The following is an 18,489-nucleotide window of genomic DNA, read 5'->3' on the forward strand; positions in this document are numbered from 1 at the left end:
CCTCCTGGGTGAGAGCCAGGTACCCTAGCCACTTTGTTTTTTTTTTATTTTTTTTTTTAACGCGTCGGACCAGAGTGTCAATTGCTCACATCGAATAAGAAGTTCATTTGATATTGACGGCGAGCTTTTTGCGCTGACTCAGCCACTGACGTGCGATCAGTTTGCACAAAACGCTAGGGCTCGTCCGGGATTTGAACCCGGGACCTCCTGCACCCTAAGCAGGAATCATACCCCTAGACCAACGAGCGCTGTGACACGGTGATTGCCAATTATTCCAATCCCTCGATGTCGTCCAGGGTGCCCTGGAAGTCTCGTGTACGCTGGCGGGATGGGGGCGGCCTTCCTGGGCTGTCGGTACCTTCATGTAGAGCTGCCGCTGGGCTCGCACTGCTTGCTGCTGAGAAAGTGATTGCTTTGCTGATATGACTCGCAATAACGACTGCGCGAAACGCCGCTATCTCGTTAGGGGTGCTACGGCAGACACCCTCTCGAGCACCCCGAAGACTTCTTGAGCCCTCGGCTGTGATGGGTTCCAGGCTGACAAAAGATCTGTCGTGTGTGCATTCGCCGACGATAGAAAGGCTGAGGCAAGTTTGAGTGAAAAAGGATGGACTCGTCGTGCCCGTCGTTTCCGTAGTGTAGCGGTTATCACGTCTGCTTCACACGCAGAAGGTCCCCGGTTCGATCCCGGGCGGGAACAGTATTTTCCTGCCTATGTCGTATTGTCCTCCAATGAGCCACTTCGTGTGTGGATCTGCCGCACGTCCCTTCGTTTTGCAAGTACCACATTTATTGAATTTTTTAGTTACGATGGCAACATCACTACAAGTTGTCTGTGCAGTACGGTGCACACAAGCAGTTTCCGTGGTGTAGCGGTTATCACGTCTGCCTAACACGCAGAAGGTCCCCGGTTCGATCCCGGGCGGAAACACTTTTTCATCACTTTAAGCAAGACTTACTAACATGCATCTGCTACCACCTGTACCCGAAACCTTCGTAATCGCCTTCACGCGTCGGACCAGAGTGTCAATTGCTCACGTCGAATAAGAAATTCGTTTGATATTGACGGCGAGCTTTTTGCGCTGACTCAGCCACTGACGTGCGATCAGTTTGCACAAAACGCGTTGGCTCGTCCGGGATTTGAACCCGGGACCTCCTGCACCCTAAGCAGGAATTATACCCATTTTTTTTTTTTTTTTTTTTGAACCTGTCTCCACTGTTAGGACACTAAGCAGTGTGGTTAGCTGCATTCAACCCCCGTGGCAATGTCTTGCAGTCCTCCAGCTTTGTTGACCACAGTTAGGTGCCTCGATAAGAGGTGGACAGGTGTCGCATCGCTCTCGCCGTCACTTGTTACCACGAATCGTACTTAACGTAGTTTTCTGCAAGCGTCAGCGTAGCGTCAGTCGAGCTAAGTCGGGCCAAGTCGCATAAGAGGAGCAACAAAATGCGCATTTCCGGTACCGGGAATCGAACCCGCGCCTCCTGGGTGAGAGCCAGGTACCCTAGCCACTTTGTTTTTTTTTATTTTTTTTTTTAACGCGTCGGACCAGAGTGTCAATTGCTCACATCGAATAAGAAGTTCATTTGATATTGACGGCGAGCTTTTTGCGCTGACTCAGCCACTGACGTGCGATCAGTTTGCACAAAACGCTAGGGCTCGTCCGGGATTTGAACCCGGGACCTCCTGCACCCTAAGCAGGAATCATACCCCTAGACCAACGAGCGCTGTGACACGGTGATTGCCAATTATTCCAATCCCTCGATGTCGTCCAGGGTGCCCTGGAAGTCTCGTGTACGCTGGGGGATGGGGGCGGCCTTCCTGGGCTGTCGGTACCTTCATGTAGAGCTGCCGCTGGGCTCGCACTGCTTGCTGCTGAGAAAGTGATTGCTTTGCTGATATGACTCGCAATAACGACTGCGCGAAACGCCGCTATCTCGTTAGGGGTGCTACGGCAGACACCCTCTCGAGCACCCCGAAGACTTCTTGAGCCCTCGGCTGTGATGGGTTCCAGGCTGACAAAAGATCTGTCGTGTGTGCATTCGCCGACGATAGAAAGGCTGAGGCAAGTTTGAGTGAAAAAGGATGGACTCGTCGTGTCCGTCGTTTCCGTAGTGTAGCGGTTATCACGTCTGCTTCACACGCAGAAGGTCCCCGGTTCGATCCCGGGCGGGAACAGTATTTTCCTGCCTATGTCGTATTGTCCTCCAATGAGCCACTTCGTGTGTGGATCTGCCGCACGTCCCTTCGTTTTGCAAGTACCACATTTATTGAATTTTTTAGTTACGATGGCAACATCACTACAAGTTGTCTGTGCAGTACGGTGCACACAAGCAGTTTCCGTGGTGTAGCGGTTATCACGTCTGCCTAACACGCAGAAGGTCCCCGGTTCGATCCCGGGCGGAAACACTTTTTCATCACTTTAAGCAAGACTTACTAACATGCATCTGCTACCACCTGTACCCGAAACCTTCGTAATCGCCTTCACGCGTCGGACCAGAGTGTCAATTGCTCACGTCGAATAAGAAATTCGTTTGATATTGACGGCGAGCTTTTTGCGCTGACTCAGCCACTGACGTGCGATCAGTTTGCACAAAACGCGTTGGCTGGTCCGGGATTTGAACCCGGGACCTCCTGCACCCTAAGCAGGAATTATACCCATTTTTTTTTTTTTTTTTTTGAACCTGTCTCCACTGTTAGGACACTAAGCAGTGTGGTTAGCTGCATTCAACCCCCGTGGCAATGTCTTGCAGTCCTCCAGCTTTGTTGACCACAGTTAGGTGCCTCGATAAGAGGTGGACAGGTGTCGCATCGCTCTCGCCGTCACTTGTTACCACGAATCGTACTTAACGTAGTTTTCTGCAAGCGTCAGCGTAGCGTCAGTCGAGCTAAGTCGGGCCAAGTCGCATAAGAGGAGCAACAAAATGCGCATTTCCGGTACCGGGAATCGAACCCGCGCCTCCTGGGTGAGAGCCAGGTACCCTAGCCACTTTGTTTTTTTTTTATTTTTTTTTTTAACGCGTCGGACCAGAGTGTCAATTGCTCACATCGAATAAGAAGTTCATTTGATATTGACGGCGAGCTTTTTGCGCTGACTCAGCCACTGACGTGCGATCAGTTTGCACAAATACGCTAGGGCTCGTCCGGGATTTGAACCCGGGACCTCCTGCACCCTAAGCAGGAATCATACCCCTAGACCAACGAGCGCTGTGACACGGTGATTGCCAATTATTCCAATCCCTCGATGTCGTCCAGGGTGCCCTGGAAGTCTCGTGTACGCTGGCGGGATGGGGGCGGCCTTCCTGGGCTGTCGGTACCTTCATGTAGAGCTGCCGCTGGGCTCGCACTGCTTGCTGCTGAGAAAGTGATTGCTTTGCTGATATGACTCGCAATAACGACTGCGCGAAACGCCGCTATCTCGTTAGGGGTGCTACGGCAGACACCCTCTCGAGCACCCCGAAGACTTCTTGAGCCCTCGGCTGTGATGGGTTCCAGGCTGACAAAAGATCTGTCGTGTGTGCATTCGCCGACGATAGAAAGGCTGAGGCAAGTTTGAGTGAAAAAGGATGGACTCGTCGTGTCCGTCGTTTCCGTAGTGTAGCGGTTATCACGTCTGCTTCACACGCAGAAGGTCCCCGGTTCGATCCCGGGCGGGAACAGTATTTTCCTGCCTATGTCGTATTGTCCTCCAATGAGCCACTTCGTGTGTGGATCTGCCGCACGTCCCTTCGTTTTGCAAGTACCACATTTATTGAATTTTTTAGTTACGATGGCAACATCACTACAAGTTGTCTGTGCAGTACGGTGCACACAAGCAGTTTCCGTGGTGTAGCGGTTATCACGTCTGCCTAACACGCAGAAGGTCCCCGGTTCGATCCCGGGCGGAAACACTTTTTCATCACTTTAAGCAAGACTTACTAACATGCATCTGCTACCACCTGTACCCGAAACCTTCGTAATCGCCTTCACGCGTCGGACCAGAGTGTCAATTGCTCACGTCGAATAAGAAATTCGTTTGATATTGACGGCGAGCTTTTTGCGCTGACTCAGCCACTGACGTGCGATCAGTTTGCACAAAACGCGTTGGCTCGTCCGGGATTTGAACCCGGGACCTCCTGCACCCTAAGCAGGAATTATACCCATTTTTTTTTTTTTTTTTTGAACCTGTCTCCACTGTTAGGACACTAAGCAGTGTGGTTAGCTGCATTCAACCCCCGTGGCAATGTCTTGCAGTCCTCCAGCTTTGTTGACCACAGTTAGGTGCCTCGATAAGAGGTGGACAGGTGTCGCATCGCTCTCGCCGTCACTTGTTACCACGAATCGTACTTAACGTAGTTTTCTGCAAGCGTCAGCGTAGCGTCAGTCGAGCTAAGTCGGGCCAAGTCGCATAAGAGGAGCAACAAAATGCGCATTTCCGGTACCGGGAATCGAACCCGCGCCTCCTGGGTGAGAGCCAGGTACCCTAGCCACTTTTTTTTTTTTATTTTTTTTTTTAACGCGTCGGACCAGAGTGTCAATTGCTCACATCGAATAAGAAGTTCATTTGATATTGACGGCGAGCTTTTTGCGCTGACTCAGCCACTGACGTGCGATCAGTTTGCACAAAACGCTAGGGCTCGTCCGGGATTTGAACCCGGGACCTCCTGCACCCTAAGCAGGAATCATACCCCTAGACCAACGAGCGCTGTGACACGGTGATTGCCAATTATTCCAATCCCTCGATGTCGTCCAGGGTGCCCTGGAAGTCTCGTGTACGCTGGCGGGATGGGGGCGGCCTTCCTGGGCTGTCGGTACCTTCATGTAGAGCTGCCGCTGGGCTCGCACTGCTTGCTGCTGAGAAAGTGATTGCTTTGCTGATATGACTCGCAATAACGACTGCGCGAAACGCCGCTATCTCGTTAGGGGTGCTACGGCAGACACCCTCTCGAGCACCCCGAAGACTTCTTGAGCCCTCGGCTGTGATGGGTTCCAGGCTGACAAAAGATCTGTCGTGTGTGCATTCGCCGACGATAGAAAGGCTGAGGCAAGTTTGAGTGAAAAAGGATGGACTCGTCGTGTCCGTCGTTTCCGTAGTGTAGCGGTTATCACGTCTGCTTCACACGCAGAAGGTCCCCGGTTCGATCCCGGGCGGGAACAGTATTTTCCTGCCTATGTCGTATTGTCCTCCAATGAGCCACTTCGTGTGTGGATCTGCCGCACGTCCCTTCGTTTTGCAAGTACCACATTTATTGAATTTTTTAGTTACGATGGCAACATCACTACAAGTTGTCTGTGCAGTACGGTGCACACAAGCAGTTTCCGTGGTGTAGCGGTTATCACGTCTGCCTAACACGCAGAAGGTCCCCGGTTCGATCCCGGGCGGAAACACTTTTTCATCACTTTAAGCAAGACTTACTAACATGCATCTGCTACCACCTGTACCCGAAACCTTCGTAATCGCCTTCACGCGTCGGACCAGAGTGTCAATTGCTCACGTCGAATAAGAAATTCGTTTGATATTGACGGCGAGCTTTTTGCGCTGACTCAGCCACTGACGTGCGATCAGTTTGCACAAAACGCGTTGGCTCGTCCGGGATTTGAACCCGGGACCTCCTGCACCCTAAGCAGGAATTATACCCATTTTTTTTTTTTTTTTTTTTGAACCTGTCTCCACTGTTAGGACACTAAGCAGTGTGGTTAGCTGCATTCAACCCCCGTGGCAATGTCTTGCAGTCCTCCAGCTTTGTTGACCACAGTTAGGTGCCTCGATAAGAGGTGGACAGGTGTCGCATCGCTCTCGCCGTCACTTGTTACCACGAATCGTACTTAACGTAGTTTTCTGCAAGCGTCAGCGTAGCGTCAGTCGAGCTAAGTCGGGCCAAGTCGCATAAGAGGAGCAACAAAATGCGCATTTCCGGTACCGGGAATCGAACCCGCGCCTCCTGGGTGAGAGCCAGGTACCCTAGCCACTTTGTTTTTTTTTATTTTTTTTTTAACGCGTCGGACCAGAGTGTCAATTGCTCACATCGAATAAGAAGTTCATTTGATATTGACGGCGAGCTTTTTGCGCTGACTCAGCCACTGACGTGCGATCAGTTTGCACAAAACGCTAGGGCTCGTCCGGGATTTGAACCCGGGACCCTCCTGCACCCTAAGCAGGAATCATACCCCTAGACCAACGAGCGCTGTGACACGGTGATTGCCAATTATTCCAATCCCTCGATGTCGTCCAGGGTGCCCTGGAAGTCTCGTGTACGCTGGCGGGATGGGGGCGGCCTTCCTGGGCTGTCGGTACCTTCATGTAGAGCTGCCGCTGGGCTCGCACTGCTTGCTGCTGAGAAAGTGATTGCTTTGCTGATATGACTCGCAATAACGACTGCGCGAAACGCCGCTATCTCGTTAGGGGTGCTACGGCAGACACCCTCTCGAGCACCCCGAAGACTTCTTGAGCCCTCGGCTGTGATGGGTTCCAGGCTGACAAAAGATCTGTCGTGTGTGCATTCGCCGACGATAGAAAGGCTGAGGCAAGTTTGAGTGAAAAAGGATGGACTCGTCGTGTCCGTCGTTTCCGTAGTGTAGCGGTTATCACGTCTGCTTCACACGCAGAAGGTCCCCGGTTCGATCCCGGGCGGGAACAGTATTTTCCTGCCTATGTCGTATTGTCCTCCAATGAGCCACTTCGTGTGTGGATCTGCCGCACGTCCCTTCGTTTTGCAAGTACCACATTTATTGAATTTTTTAGTTACGATGGCAACATCACTACAAGTTGTCTGTGCAGTACGGTGCACACAAGCAGTTTCCGTGGTGTAGCGGTTATCACGTCTGCCTAACACGCAGAAGGTCCCCGGTTCGATCCCGGGCGGAAACACTTTTTCATCACTTTAAGCAAGACTTACTAACATGCATCTGCTACCACCTGTACCCGAAACCTTCGTAATCGCCTTCACGCGTCGGACCAGAGTGTCAATTGCTCACGTCGAATAAGAAATTCGTTTGATATTGACGGCGAGCTTTTTGCGCTGACTCAGCCACTGACGTGCGATCAGTTTGCACAAAACGCGTTGGCTCGTCCGGGATTTGAACCCGGGACCTCCTGCACCCTAAGCAGGAATTATACCCATTTTTTTTTTTTTTTTTTTGAACCTGTCTCCACTGTTAGGACACTAAGCAGTGTGGTTAGCTGCATTCAACCCCCGTGGCAATGTCTTGCAGTCCTCCAGCTTTGTTGACCACAGTTAGGTGCCTCGATAAGAGGTGGACAGGTGTCGCATCGCTCTCGCCGTCACTTGTTACCACGAATCGTACTTAACGTAGTTTTCTGCAAGCGTCAGCGTAGCGTCAGTCGAGCTAAGTCGGGCCAAGTCGCATAAGAGGAGCAACAAAATGCGCATTTCCGGTACCGGGAATCGAACCCGCGCCTCCTGGGTGAGAGCCAGGTACCCTAGCCACTTTTTTTTTTTATTTTTTTTTTTAACGCGTCGGACCAGAGTGTCAATTGCTCACATCGAATAAGAAGTTCATTTGATATTGACGGCGAGCTTTTTGCGCTGACTCAGCCACTGACGTGCGATCAGTTTGCACAAAACGCTAGGGCTCGTCCGGGATTTGAACCCGGGACCTCCTGCACCCTAAGCAGGAATCATACCCCTAGACCAACGAGCGCTGTGACACGGTGATTGCCAATTATTCCAATCCCTCGATGTCGTCCAGGGTGCCCTGGAAGTCTCGTGTACGCTGGCGGGATGGGGGGCGGCCTTCCTGGGCTGTCGGTACCTTCATGTAGAGCTGCCGCTGGGCTCGCACTGCTTGCTGCTGAGAAAGTGATTGCTTTGCTGATATGACTCGCAATAACGACTGCGCGAAACGCCGCTATCTCGTTAGGGGTGCTACGGCAGACACCCTCTCGAGCACCCCGAAGACTTCTTGAGCCCTCGGCTGTGATGGGTTCCAGGCTGACAAAAGATCTGTCGTGTGTGCATTCGCCGACGATAGAAAGGCTGAGGCAAGTTTGAGTGAAAAAGGATGGACTCGTCGTGTCCGTCGTTTCCGTAGTGTAGCGGTTATCACGTCTGCTTCACACGCAGAAGGTCCCCGGTTCGATCCCGGGCGGGAACAGTATTTTCCTGCCTATGTCGTATTGTCCTCCAATGAGCCACTTCGTGTGTGGATCTGCCGCACGTCCCTTCGTTTTGCAAGTACCACATTTATTGAATTTTTTAGTTACGATGGCAACATCACTACAAGTTGTCTGTGCAGTACGGTGCACACAAGCAGTTTCCGTGGTGTAGCGGTTATCACGTCTGCCTAACACGCAGAAGGTCCCCGGTTCGATCCCGGGCGGAAACACTTTTTCATCACTTTAAGCAAGACTTACTAACATGCATCTGCTACCACCTGTACCCGAAACCTTCGTAATCGCCTTCACGCGTCGGACCAGAGTGTCAATTGCTCACGTCGAATAAGAAATTCGTTTGATATTGACGGCGAGCTTTTTGCGCTGACTCAGCCACTGACGTGCGATCAGTTTGCACAAAACGCGTTGGCTCGTCCGGGATTTGAACCCGGACCTCCTGCACCCTAAGCAGGAATTATACCCATTTTTTTTTTTTTTTTTTTGAACCTGTCTCCACTGTTAGGACACTAAGCAGTGTGGTTAGCTGCATTCAACCCCGTGGCAATGTCTTGCAGTCCTCCAGCTTTGTTGACCACAGTTAGGTGCCTCGATAAGAGGTGGACAGGTGTCGCATCGCTCTCGCCGTCACTTGTTACCACGAATCGTACTTAACGTAGTTTTCTGCAAGCGTCAGCGTAGCGTCAGTCGAGCTAAGTCGGGCCAAGTCGCATAAGAGGAGCAACAAAATGCGCATTTCCGGTACCGGGAATCGAACCCGCGCCTCCTGGGTGAGAGCCAGGTACCCTAGCCACTTTGTTTTTTTTTATTTTTTTTTTTAACGCGTCGGACCAGAGTGTCAATTGCTCACATCGAATAAGAAGTTCATTTGATATTGACGGCGAGCTTTTTGCGCTGACTCAGCCACTGACGTGCGATCAGTTTGCACAAAACGCTAGGGCTCGTCCGGGATTTGAACCCGGGACCTCCTGCACCCTAAGCAGGAATCATACCCCTAGACCAACGAGCGCTGTGACACGGTGATTGCCAATTATTCCAATCCCTCGATGTCGTCCAGGGTGCCCTGGAAGTCTCGTGTACGCTGGCGGGATGGGGGCGGCCTTCCTGGGCTGTCGGTACCTTCATGTAGAGCTGCCGCTGGCTCGCACTGCTTGCTGCTGAGAAAGTGATTGCTTTGCTGATATGACTCGCAATAACGACTGCGCGAAACGCCGCTATCTCGTTAGGGGTGCTACGGCAGACACCCTCTCGAGCACCCCGAAGACTTCTTGAGCCCTCGGCTGTGATGGGTTCCAGGCTGACAAAAGATCTGTCGTGTGTGCATTCGCCGACGATAGAAAGGCTGAGGCAAGTTTGAGTGAAAAAGGATGGACTCGTCGTGTCCGTCGTTTCCGTAGTGTAGCGGTTATCACGTCTGCTTCACACGCAGAAGGTCCCCGGTTCGATCCCGGGCGGGGAACAGTATTTTCCTGCCTATGTCGTATTGTCCTCCAATGAGCCACTTCGTGTTGTGGATCTGCCGCACGTCCCTTCGTTTTGCAAGTACCACATTTATTGAATTTTTTAGTTACGATGGCAACATCACTACAAGTTGTCTGTGCAGTACGGTGCACACAAGCAGTTTCCGTGGTGTAGCGGTTATCACGTCTGCCTAACACGCAGAAGGTCCCCGGTTCGATCCCGGGGCGGAAACACTTTTTCATCACTTTAAGCAAGACTTACTAACATGCATCTGCTACCACCTGTACCCGAAACCTTCGTAATCGTCTTCACGCGTCGGACCAGAGTGTCAATTGCTCACGTCGAATAAGAAATTCGTTTGATATTGACGGCGAGCTTTTTGCGCTGACTCAGCCACTGACGTGCGATCAGTTTGCACAAAACGCGTTGGCTCGTCTGGGATTTGAACCCGGGACCTCCTGCACCCTAAGCAGGAATTATACCCCATTTTTTTTTTTTTTTTTTTTTTTGAACCTGTCTCCACTGTTAGGACACTAAGCAGTGTGGTTAGCTGCATTCAACCCCCGTGGCAATGTCTTGCAGTCCTCCAGCTTTGTTGACCACAGTTAGGTGCCTCGATAAGAGGTGGACAGGTGTCGCATCGCTCTCGCCGTCACTTGTTACCACGAATCGTACTTAACGTAGTTTTCTGCAAGCGTCAGCGTAGCGTCAGTCGAGCTAAGTCGGGCCAAGTCGCATAAGAGGAGCAACAAAATGCGCATTTCCGGTACCGGGAATCGAACCCGCGCCTCCTGGGTGAGAGCAGGTACCCTAGCCACTTTTTTTTTTTTTATTTTTTTTTTTTTAACGCGTCGGACCAGAGTGTCAATTGCTCACATCGAATAAGAAGTTCATTTGATATTGACGGCGAGCTTTTTGCGCTGACTCAGCCACTGACGTGCGATCAGTTTGCACAAAACGCTAGGGCTCGTCCGGGATTTGAACCCGGGACCTCCTGCACCCTAAGCAGGAATCATACCCCTAGACCAACGAGCGCTGTGACACGGTGATTGCCAATTATTCCAATCCCTCGATGTCGTCCAGGGTGCCCTGGAAGTCTCGTGTACGCTGGCGGGATGGGGGCGGCCCTTCCTGGGCTGTCGGTACCTTCATGTAGAGCTGCCGCTGGGCTCGCACTGCTTGCTGCTGAGAAAGTGATTGCTTTGCTGATATGACTCGCAATAACGACTGCGCGAAACGCCGCTATCTCGTTAGGGGTGCTACGGCAGACACCCTCTCGAGCACCCCGAAGACTTCTTGAGCCCTCGGCTGTGATGGGTTCCAGGCTGACAAAAGATCTGTCGTGTGTGCATTCGCCGACGATAGAAAGGCTGAGGCAAGTTTGAGTGAAAAAGGATGGACTCGTCGTGTCCGTCGTTTCCGTAGTGTAGCGGTTATCACGTCTGCTTCACACGCAGAAGGTCCCCGGTTCGATCCCGGGCGGGAACAGTATTTTCCTGCCTATGTCGTATTGTCCTCCAATGAGCCACTTCGTGTGTGGATCTGCCGCACGTCCCTTCGTTTTGCAAGTACCACATTTATTGAATTTTTTAGTTACGATGGCAACATCACTACAAGTTGTCTGTGCAGTACGGTGCACACAAGCAGTTTCCGTGGTGTAGCGGTTATCACGTCTGCCTAACACGCAGAAGGTCCCCGGTTCGATCCCGGGCGGAAACACTTTTTCATCACTTTAAGCAAGACTTACTAACATGCATCTGCTACCACCTGTACCCGAAACCTTCGTAATCGTCTTCACGCGTCGGACCAGAGTGTCAATTGCTCACGTCGAATAAGAAATTCGTTTGATATTGACGGCGAGCTTTTTGCGCTGACTCAGCCACTGACGTGCGATCAGTTTGCACAAAACGCGTTGGCTCGTCTGGATTTGAACCCGGGACCTCCTGCACCCTAAGCAGGAATTATACCCATTTTTTTTTTTTTTTTTTTTGAACCTGTCTCCACTGTTAGGACACTAAGCAGTGTGGTTAGCTGCATTCAACCCCCGTGGCAATGTCTTGCAGTCCTCAGCTTTGTTGACCACAGTTAGGTGCCTCGATAAGAGGTGGACAGGTGTCGCATCGCTCTCGCCGTCACTTGTTACCACGAATCGTACTTAACGTAGTTTTCTGCAAGCGTCAGTCGAGCTAGTCGGGCCAAGTCGCATAAGAGGAGCAACAAAATGCGCATTTCCGGTACCGGGAATCGAACCCGCGCCTCCTGGGTGAGAGCCAGGTACCCTAGCCACTTTTTTTTTATTTTTTTTTTTAACGCGTCGGACCAGAGTGTCAATTGCTCACATCGAATAAGAAGTTCATTTGATATTGACGGCGAGCTTTTTGCGCTGACTCAGCCACTGACGTGCGATCAGTTTGCACAAAACGCTAGGGCTTGTCCGGGATTTGAACCGGGACCTCCTGCACCCTAAGCAGGAATCATACGCCTAGACCAACGAGCGCTGTGACACGGTGATTGCCAATTATTCCAGTCCCTCGATGTCGTCCAGGGTGCCCTGGAAGTCTCGTGTACCCTGGCGGGATGGGGCGGCCTTCCAGGGCTGTCGGTACCTTCATGTAGAGCTGCCGCTGGGCTCGCACTGCTTGCTGCTGAGAAAGTGATTGCTTTGCTGATATGACTCGCAATAACGACTGCGCGAAACGCCGCTATCTCGTTAGGGGTGCTACGGCAGACACCCTCTCGAGCACCCGAAGACTTCTTGAGCCCTCGGCTGTGATGGGTTCCAGGCTGACAAAAGTTCTGTCGTGTGTGCATTCGCCGACGATAGAAAGGCTGAGGCAAGTTTGAGTGAAAAAGGATGGACTCGTCGTGTCCGTCGTTTCCGTAGTGTAGCGGTTATCACGTCTGCTTCACACGCAGAAGGTCCCCGGTTCGATCCCGGGCCGGGAACAGTATTTTCCTGCCTATGTCGTATTGTCCTCCAATGAGCCACTTCGTGTGTGGATCTGCCGCACGTCCCTTCGTTTTGCAAGTACCACATTTATTGAATTTTTTAGTTACGATGGCAACATCACTACAAGTTGTCTGTGCAGTACGGTGCACACAAGCAGTTTCCGTGGTGTAGCGGTTATCACGTCTGCCTAACACGCAGAAGGTCCCCGGTTCGATCCCGGGCGGAAACACTTTTTCATCACTTTAAGCAAGACTTACTAACATGCATCTGCTACCACCTGTACCCGAAACCTTCGTAATCGCCTTCACGCGTCGGACCAGAGTGTCAATTGCTCACGTCGAATAAGAAATTCGTTTTGATATTGACGGCGAGCTTTTTGCGCTGACTCAGCCACTGACGTGCGATCAGTTTGCACAAAACGTTAGGGCTCGTCCGGGATTTGAACCCGGGACCTCCTGCACCCTAAGCAGGAATCATACGCCTAGACCAACGAGCGCTGTCACACGGTGATTGCCAATTATTCCAGTCCCTCGATGTCGTCCAGGGTGCCCTGGAAGTCTCGTGTACCCTCGCGGGATGGGGCGGCCTTCCTGGGCTGTCGGTACCTTCATGTAGAGCTGCCGCTGGGCTCGCACTGCTTGCTGCTGAGAAAGTGATTGCTTTGCTGATATGACTCGCAATAACGACTGCGCGAAACGCGCTATCTCGTTAGGGGTGCTACGGCAGACACCCTCTCGAGCACCCCGAAGACTTCTTGAGCCCTCGGCTGTGATGGGTTCCAGGCTGACAAAAGTTCTGTCGTGTGTGCATTCGCCGACGATAGAAAGGCTGAGGCAAGTTTGAGTGAAAAAGGATGGACTCGTCGTGTCCGTCGTTTCCGTAGTGTAGCGGTTATCACGTCTGCTTCACACGCAGAAGGTCCCCGGTTCGATCCCGGGCGGGAACAGTATTTTCCTGCCTATGTCGTATTGTCCTCCAATGAGCCACTTCGTGTGTGGATCTGCCGCACGTCCCTTCGTTTTGCAAGTACCACATTTATTGAATTTTTTAGTTACGATGGCAACATCACTACAAGTTGTCTGTGCAGTACGGTGCACACAAGCAGTTTCCGTGCTGTAGCGGTTATCACGTCTGTGTAACACGCAGAAGGTGCCCGGTTCGATCCCGGGCGGAAACACTTTTTCATCACTTTAAGCAAGACTTACTAACATGCATCTGCTCCTGGGCTATCGGTACCTTCATGTAGAGCTGCCGCTGGGATCGCACTGCCTGCTGCTGAGAAAGTGATTGCTTTTGCTGATATGACTTGCAATAACGACTGCGCGAAACGCCGCTATCTCGTTAGGGGTGCTACGGCAGACACCCTCTCGAGCACCCCGAAGACTTCTTGAGCCCTCGGCTGTGATGGGTTCCAGGCTGACAAAAGAACTGCCGTGTGTGCATTCGCCGACGAGAGAAAGGCTGAGGCAAGTTTTGAGTGAACAAGGATGGACTCGTAGGGTCCGTCGTTTCCGTAGTGTGGCGTTTGTCACGTCTGCTTCACACGCAGATGGTCCCCAGTTCGATCCCGGGCGGGAACAGTATTTTCCTGCCTATGTCGTATTGTCCTCCAATGAGCCACTTCGTGTGTGGATCTGCCGCACGTCCCTTCGTTTTGCAAGTACCACATTTATTGAATTTTTTAGTTACGATGGCAATATCACTACAAGTTGTCTGTGCAGTACGGTGCACACAAGCAGTTTCCGTGCTGTAGCGGTTATCACGTCTGTGTAACACGCAGAAGGTCTCCGGTTCGATCCCGGGCGGGAAACACTTTTTCATCACTTTAAGCAAGACTTACTAACATGCATCTGCTACCACCTGTACCCGAAACCTTCGTAATCGCCTTCACGCGTCGGACCAGAGTGTCAATTGCTCACGTCGAATAAGAAATTCGTTTGATATTGACGGCGAGCTTTTTGCGCTGACTCAGCCACTGACGTGCGATCAGTTTGCACAAAACGCGTTGGCTCGTCCGGGATTTGAACCCGGGACCTCCTGCACCCTAAGCAGGAATTATACCCATTTTTTTTTTTTTTTTTTTTGAACCTGTCTCCACTGTTAGGACACTAAGCAGTGTGGTTAGCTGCATTCAACCCCCGTGGCAATGTCTTGCAGTCCTCCAGCTTTGTTGACCACAGTTAGGTGCCTCGATAAGAGGTGGACAGGTGTCGCATCGCTCTCGCCGTCACTTGTTACTACGAATCGTACTTAACGTAGCTTTCTGCAAGCGTCAGTCGAGCTAAGTCGGGCCAAGTCGCATAAGAGGAGCAACAAAATGCGCATTTCCGGTACCGGGAATCGAACCCGCGCCTCCTGGGTGAGAGCCAGGTACCCTAGCCACTTTTTTTTTTTTTTTTTTTTTTAACGCGTCGGACCAGGGTGTCAATTGCTCACATCGAATAAGAAGTTCATTTGATATTGACGGCGAGCTTTTTGCGCTGACTCAGCCACTGACGTGCGATCAGTTTGCACAAAACGCTAGGGCTCGTCCGGGATTTGAACCCGGGGACCTCCTTTACCCTAAGCAGGAATCATACTCCTAGACCAACGAGCGCTGTGACACGGTGATTGCCAATTATTCCAGTCCCTCGATGTCGTCCAGGGTGCCCTGGAAGTCTCGTGTACGCTGGCGGGATGGGGGCGGCCTTCCTGGGCTATCGGTACCTTCATGTAGAGCTGCCGCTGGGCTCGCACTGCTTGCTGCTGAGAAAGTGATTGCTTTTGCTGATATGACTTGCAATAACGACTGCGCGAAACGCCGCTATCTCGTTAGGGGTGCTACGGCAGACACCCTCTCGAGCACCCCGAAGACTTCTTGAGCCCTCGGCTGTGATGGGTTCCAGGCTGAAAAAAGAACTGCCGTGTGTGCATTCGCCGACGAGAGAATGGCTGAGGCAAGTTTGAATGAACAAGGATGGATTGTAGGGTCCGTCGTTTCCGTAGTGTGGCGTTTATCACGTCTGCTTCACACGCAGAAGGTCCCCAGTTCGATCCCGGGTGGGAACAGTATTTTCCTGCCTATGTCGTATTGTCCTCCAATGAGCCACTTCGTGTGTGGATCTGCCGCACGTCCCTTCGTTTTGCAAGTACCACATTTATTGAATTTTTTAGTTACGATGGCAACATCACTACAAGTTGTCTGTGAAGGACGGTGCACACAAGCAGTTTCCGTGGTGTAGCGGTTATCACGTCTGCCTAACACGCAGAAGGTCTCCGGTTCGATCCCGGGCGGAAACACTTTTTCATCACTTTAAGCAAGACTTACTAACATGCATCTGCTACCACCTGTACCCGAAACCTTCGTAATCGCCTTCACGCGTCGGACCAGAGTGTCAATTGCTCACGTCGAATAAGAAATTCGTTTGATATTGACGGCGAGCTTTTTGCGCTGACTCAGCCACTGACGTGCGATCAGTTTGCACAAAACGCGTTGGCTCGTCCGGGATTTGAACCCGGGACCTCCTGCACCCTAAGCAGGAATTATACCCATTTTTTTTTTTTTTTTTTTTTTGAACCTGTCTCCACTGTTAGGACACTAAGCAGTGTGGTTAGCTGCATTCAACCCCCGTGGCAGTGTCTTGCAGTCCTCCAGCTTTGTTGACCACAGTTAGGTGCCTCGATAAGAGGTGGACAGGTGTCGCATCGCTCTCGCCGTCACTTGTTACTACGAATCGTACTTAACGTAGCTTTCTGCAAGCGTCAGTCGAGCTAAGTCGGGCCAAGTCGCATAAGAGGAGCAACAAAATGCGCATTTCCGGTACCGGGAATCGAACCCGCGCCTCCTGGGTGAGAGCCAGGTACCCTAGCCACTGTTTTTTTTTTTTTTTTTTTTTTAACGCGTCGGACCAGAGTGTCAATTGCTCACATCGAATAAGAAGTTCATTTGATATTGACGGCGAGCTTTTTGCGCTGACTCAGCCACTGACGTGCGATAAGTTTGCACAAAACGCTAGGTCTCGTCCGGGATTTGAACCCGGGACCTCCTTTACCCTAAGCAGGAATCATACTCCTAGACCAACGAGCGCTGTGACACGGTGATTGCCAATTATTCCAGTCCCTCGATGTCGTCCAGGGTGCCCTGGAAGTCTCGTGTACGCTGGGCGGGATGGGGGCGGCCTTCCTGGGCTATCGGTACCTTCATGTAGAGCTGCCGCTGGGCTCGCACTGCTTGCTGCTGAGAAAGTGATTGCTTTTGCTGATATGACTTGCAATAACGACTGCGCGAAACGCCGCTATCTCGTTAGGGGTGCTACGGCAGACACCCTCTCGAGCACCCCGAAGACTTCTTGAGCCCTCGGCTGTGATGGGTTCCAGGCTGACAAAAAGTTCTGTCGTGTGTGCATTCGCCGACGATAGAAAGGCTGAGGCAAGTTTGAGTGAAAAAGGATGGACTCGTCGTGTCCGTCGTTTCCGTAGTGTAGCGGTTATCACGTCTGCTTCACACGCAGAAGGTCCCCGGTTTCGATCCCGGGCGGGAACAGTATTTTCCTGCCTATGTCGTATTGTCCTCCAATGAGCCACTTCGTGTGTGGATCTGCCGCACGTCCCTTCGTTTTGCAAGTACCACATTTATTGAATTTTTTAGTTACGATGGCAACATCACTACAAGTTGTCTGTGCAGTACGGTGCACACAAGCAGTTTCCGTGCTGTAGCGGTTATCACGTCTGTGTAACACGCAGAAGGTGCCCGGTTCGATCCCGGGCGGAAACACTTTTTCATCACTTTAAGCAAGACTTACTAACATGCATCTGCTCCTGGGCTATCGGTACCTTCATGTAGAGCTGCCGCTGGGATCGCACTGCCTGCTGCTGAGAAAGTGATTGCTTTTGCTGATATGACTTGCAATAACGACTGCGCGAAACGCCGCTATCTCGTTAGGGGTGCTACGGCAGACACCCTCTCGAGCACCCCGAAGACTTCTTGAGCCCTCGGCTGTGATGGGTTCCAGCTGACAAAAGAACTGCCGTGTGTGCATTCGCCGACGAGAGAAAGGCTGAGGCAAGTTTGAGTGAACAAGGATGGACTCGTAGGGTCCGTCGTTTCCGTAGTGTGGCGTTTGTCACGTCTGCTTCACACGCAGATGGTCCCCAGTTCGATCCCGGGCGGGAACAGTATTTTCCTGCCTATGTCGTATTGTCCTCCAATGAGCCACTTCGTGTGTGGATCTGCCGCACGTCCCTTCGTTTTGCAAGTACCACATTTATTGAATTTTTTAGTTACGATGGCAACATCACTACAAGTTGTCTGTGAAGGACGGTGCACACAAGCAGTTTCCGTGGTGTAGCGGTTATCACGTCTGCCTAACACGCAGAAGGTCTCCGGTTCGATCCCGGGCGGAAACACTTTTTCATCACTTTAAGCAAGACTTACTAACATGCATCTGCTACCACCTGTACCGAAACCTTCGTAATCGCCTTCACGCGTCGGACCAGAGTGTCAATTGCTCACGTCGAATAAGAAATTCGTTTGATATTGACGGCGAGCTTTTTGCGCTGACTCAGCCACTGACGTGCGATCAGTTTGCACAAAACGCGTTGGCTCGTCCGGGATTTGAACCCGGGACCTCCTGCACCCTAAGCAGGAATTATACCCATTTTTTTTTTTTTTTTTTTTTGAACCTGTCTCCACTGTTAGGACACTAAGCAGTGTGGTTAGCTGCATTCAACCCCCGTGGCAATGTCTTGCAGTCCTCCAGCTTTGTTGACCACAGTTAGGTGCCTCGATAAGAGGTGGACAGGTGTCGCATCGCTCTCGCCGTCACTTGTTACTACGAATCGTACTTACGTAGCTTTCTGCAAGCGTCAGTCGAGCTAAGTCGGGCCAAGTCGCATAAGAGGAGCAACAAAATGCGCATTTCCGGTACCGGGAATCGAACCCGCGCCTCCTGGGTGAGCGCCAGGTACCCTAGCCACTTTTTTTTTTTT

At 51.6% G+C, this 18,489-nt stretch overlaps 29 non-coding genes across 29 annotated transcripts; 22 read left to right on the forward strand and 7 right to left on the reverse strand.

Annotated features, from left to right (window-relative positions):
- Nucleotides 1-174: 174 nt before the first annotated feature.
- Nucleotides 175-248, reverse strand: Trnap-agg. Its single transcript has one exon. It is a non-coding gene; the product is annotated as a tRNA-Pro (tRNA).
- A 379-nt stretch (nucleotides 249-627) lies between these two features.
- On the forward strand, nucleotides 628-700 carry Trnav-cac. Its single transcript has one exon. It is a non-coding gene; the product is annotated as a tRNA-Val (tRNA).
- A 158-nt stretch (nucleotides 701-858) lies between these two features.
- On the forward strand, nucleotides 859-931 carry Trnav-aac. Its single transcript has one exon. It is a non-coding gene; the product is annotated as a tRNA-Val (tRNA).
- Nucleotides 932-1,654: 723 nt separating this feature from the next.
- Trnap-agg lies at nucleotides 1,655-1,728 on the reverse strand. The gene has a single exon. It is a non-coding gene; the product is annotated as a tRNA-Pro (tRNA).
- A 378-nt stretch (nucleotides 1,729-2,106) lies between these two features.
- Trnav-cac lies at nucleotides 2,107-2,179 on the forward strand. The gene has a single exon. It is a non-coding gene; the product is annotated as a tRNA-Val (tRNA).
- Nucleotides 2,180-2,337: 158 nt separating this feature from the next.
- Trnav-aac lies at nucleotides 2,338-2,410 on the forward strand. Its single transcript has one exon. It is a non-coding gene; the product is annotated as a tRNA-Val (tRNA).
- Nucleotides 2,411-3,134: 724 nt separating this feature from the next.
- Nucleotides 3,135-3,208, reverse strand: Trnap-agg. Its single transcript has one exon. It is a non-coding gene; the product is annotated as a tRNA-Pro (tRNA).
- Nucleotides 3,209-3,587: 379 nt separating this feature from the next.
- Nucleotides 3,588-3,660, forward strand: Trnav-cac. The gene has a single exon. It is a non-coding gene; the product is annotated as a tRNA-Val (tRNA).
- Nucleotides 3,661-3,818: 158 nt separating this feature from the next.
- Trnav-aac lies at nucleotides 3,819-3,891 on the forward strand. Its single transcript has one exon. It is a non-coding gene; the product is annotated as a tRNA-Val (tRNA).
- Nucleotides 3,892-4,611: 720 nt separating this feature from the next.
- On the reverse strand, nucleotides 4,612-4,685 carry Trnap-agg. The gene has a single exon. It is a non-coding gene; the product is annotated as a tRNA-Pro (tRNA).
- Nucleotides 4,686-5,064: 379 nt separating this feature from the next.
- On the forward strand, nucleotides 5,065-5,137 carry Trnav-cac. The gene has a single exon. It is a non-coding gene; the product is annotated as a tRNA-Val (tRNA).
- Nucleotides 5,138-5,295: 158 nt separating this feature from the next.
- Trnav-aac lies at nucleotides 5,296-5,368 on the forward strand. The gene has a single exon. It is a non-coding gene; the product is annotated as a tRNA-Val (tRNA).
- A 1,176-nt stretch (nucleotides 5,369-6,544) lies between these two features.
- Nucleotides 6,545-6,617, forward strand: Trnav-cac. Its single transcript has one exon. It is a non-coding gene; the product is annotated as a tRNA-Val (tRNA).
- Nucleotides 6,618-6,775: 158 nt separating this feature from the next.
- Nucleotides 6,776-6,848, forward strand: Trnav-aac. The gene has a single exon. It is a non-coding gene; the product is annotated as a tRNA-Val (tRNA).
- Nucleotides 6,849-7,568: 720 nt separating this feature from the next.
- On the reverse strand, nucleotides 7,569-7,642 carry Trnap-agg. Its single transcript has one exon. It is a non-coding gene; the product is annotated as a tRNA-Pro (tRNA).
- Nucleotides 7,643-8,022: 380 nt separating this feature from the next.
- Trnav-cac lies at nucleotides 8,023-8,095 on the forward strand. Its single transcript has one exon. It is a non-coding gene; the product is annotated as a tRNA-Val (tRNA).
- A 158-nt stretch (nucleotides 8,096-8,253) lies between these two features.
- On the forward strand, nucleotides 8,254-8,326 carry Trnav-aac. Its single transcript has one exon. It is a non-coding gene; the product is annotated as a tRNA-Val (tRNA).
- Nucleotides 8,327-9,046: 720 nt separating this feature from the next.
- On the reverse strand, nucleotides 9,047-9,120 carry Trnap-agg. The gene has a single exon. It is a non-coding gene; the product is annotated as a tRNA-Pro (tRNA).
- Nucleotides 9,121-9,498: 378 nt separating this feature from the next.
- Trnav-cac lies at nucleotides 9,499-9,572 on the forward strand. The gene has a single exon. It is a non-coding gene; the product is annotated as a tRNA-Val (tRNA).
- Nucleotides 9,573-9,731: 159 nt separating this feature from the next.
- Trnav-aac lies at nucleotides 9,732-9,805 on the forward strand. Its single transcript has one exon. It is a non-coding gene; the product is annotated as a tRNA-Val (tRNA).
- Nucleotides 9,806-10,533: 728 nt separating this feature from the next.
- On the reverse strand, nucleotides 10,534-10,607 carry Trnap-agg. The gene has a single exon. It is a non-coding gene; the product is annotated as a tRNA-Pro (tRNA).
- A 380-nt stretch (nucleotides 10,608-10,987) lies between these two features.
- Nucleotides 10,988-11,060, forward strand: Trnav-cac. The gene has a single exon. It is a non-coding gene; the product is annotated as a tRNA-Val (tRNA).
- A 158-nt stretch (nucleotides 11,061-11,218) lies between these two features.
- On the forward strand, nucleotides 11,219-11,291 carry Trnav-aac. The gene has a single exon. It is a non-coding gene; the product is annotated as a tRNA-Val (tRNA).
- Nucleotides 11,292-12,446: 1,155 nt separating this feature from the next.
- Nucleotides 12,447-12,520, forward strand: Trnav-cac. The gene has a single exon. It is a non-coding gene; the product is annotated as a tRNA-Val (tRNA).
- Nucleotides 12,521-12,678: 158 nt separating this feature from the next.
- On the forward strand, nucleotides 12,679-12,751 carry Trnav-aac. Its single transcript has one exon. It is a non-coding gene; the product is annotated as a tRNA-Val (tRNA).
- A 644-nt stretch (nucleotides 12,752-13,395) lies between these two features.
- Trnav-cac lies at nucleotides 13,396-13,468 on the forward strand. Its single transcript has one exon. It is a non-coding gene; the product is annotated as a tRNA-Val (tRNA).
- A 2,260-nt stretch (nucleotides 13,469-15,728) lies between these two features.
- On the forward strand, nucleotides 15,729-15,801 carry Trnav-aac. Its single transcript has one exon. It is a non-coding gene; the product is annotated as a tRNA-Val (tRNA).
- A 1,169-nt stretch (nucleotides 15,802-16,970) lies between these two features.
- Trnav-cac lies at nucleotides 16,971-17,044 on the forward strand. Its single transcript has one exon. It is a non-coding gene; the product is annotated as a tRNA-Val (tRNA).
- A 790-nt stretch (nucleotides 17,045-17,834) lies between these two features.
- Nucleotides 17,835-17,907, forward strand: Trnav-aac. The gene has a single exon. It is a non-coding gene; the product is annotated as a tRNA-Val (tRNA).
- The last annotated feature ends 582 nt before the right edge of the window (nucleotides 17,908-18,489 follow it).

The sequence above is a fragment of the Schistocerca piceifrons genome, unplaced genomic scaffold (genome assembly GCF_021461385.2).
Source record: "Schistocerca piceifrons isolate TAMUIC-IGC-003096 unplaced genomic scaffold, iqSchPice1.1 HiC_scaffold_531, whole genome shotgun sequence".
In the NCBI taxonomy this organism is placed as follows: Eukaryota; Metazoa; Arthropoda; class Insecta; order Orthoptera; family Acrididae; genus Schistocerca; species Schistocerca piceifrons.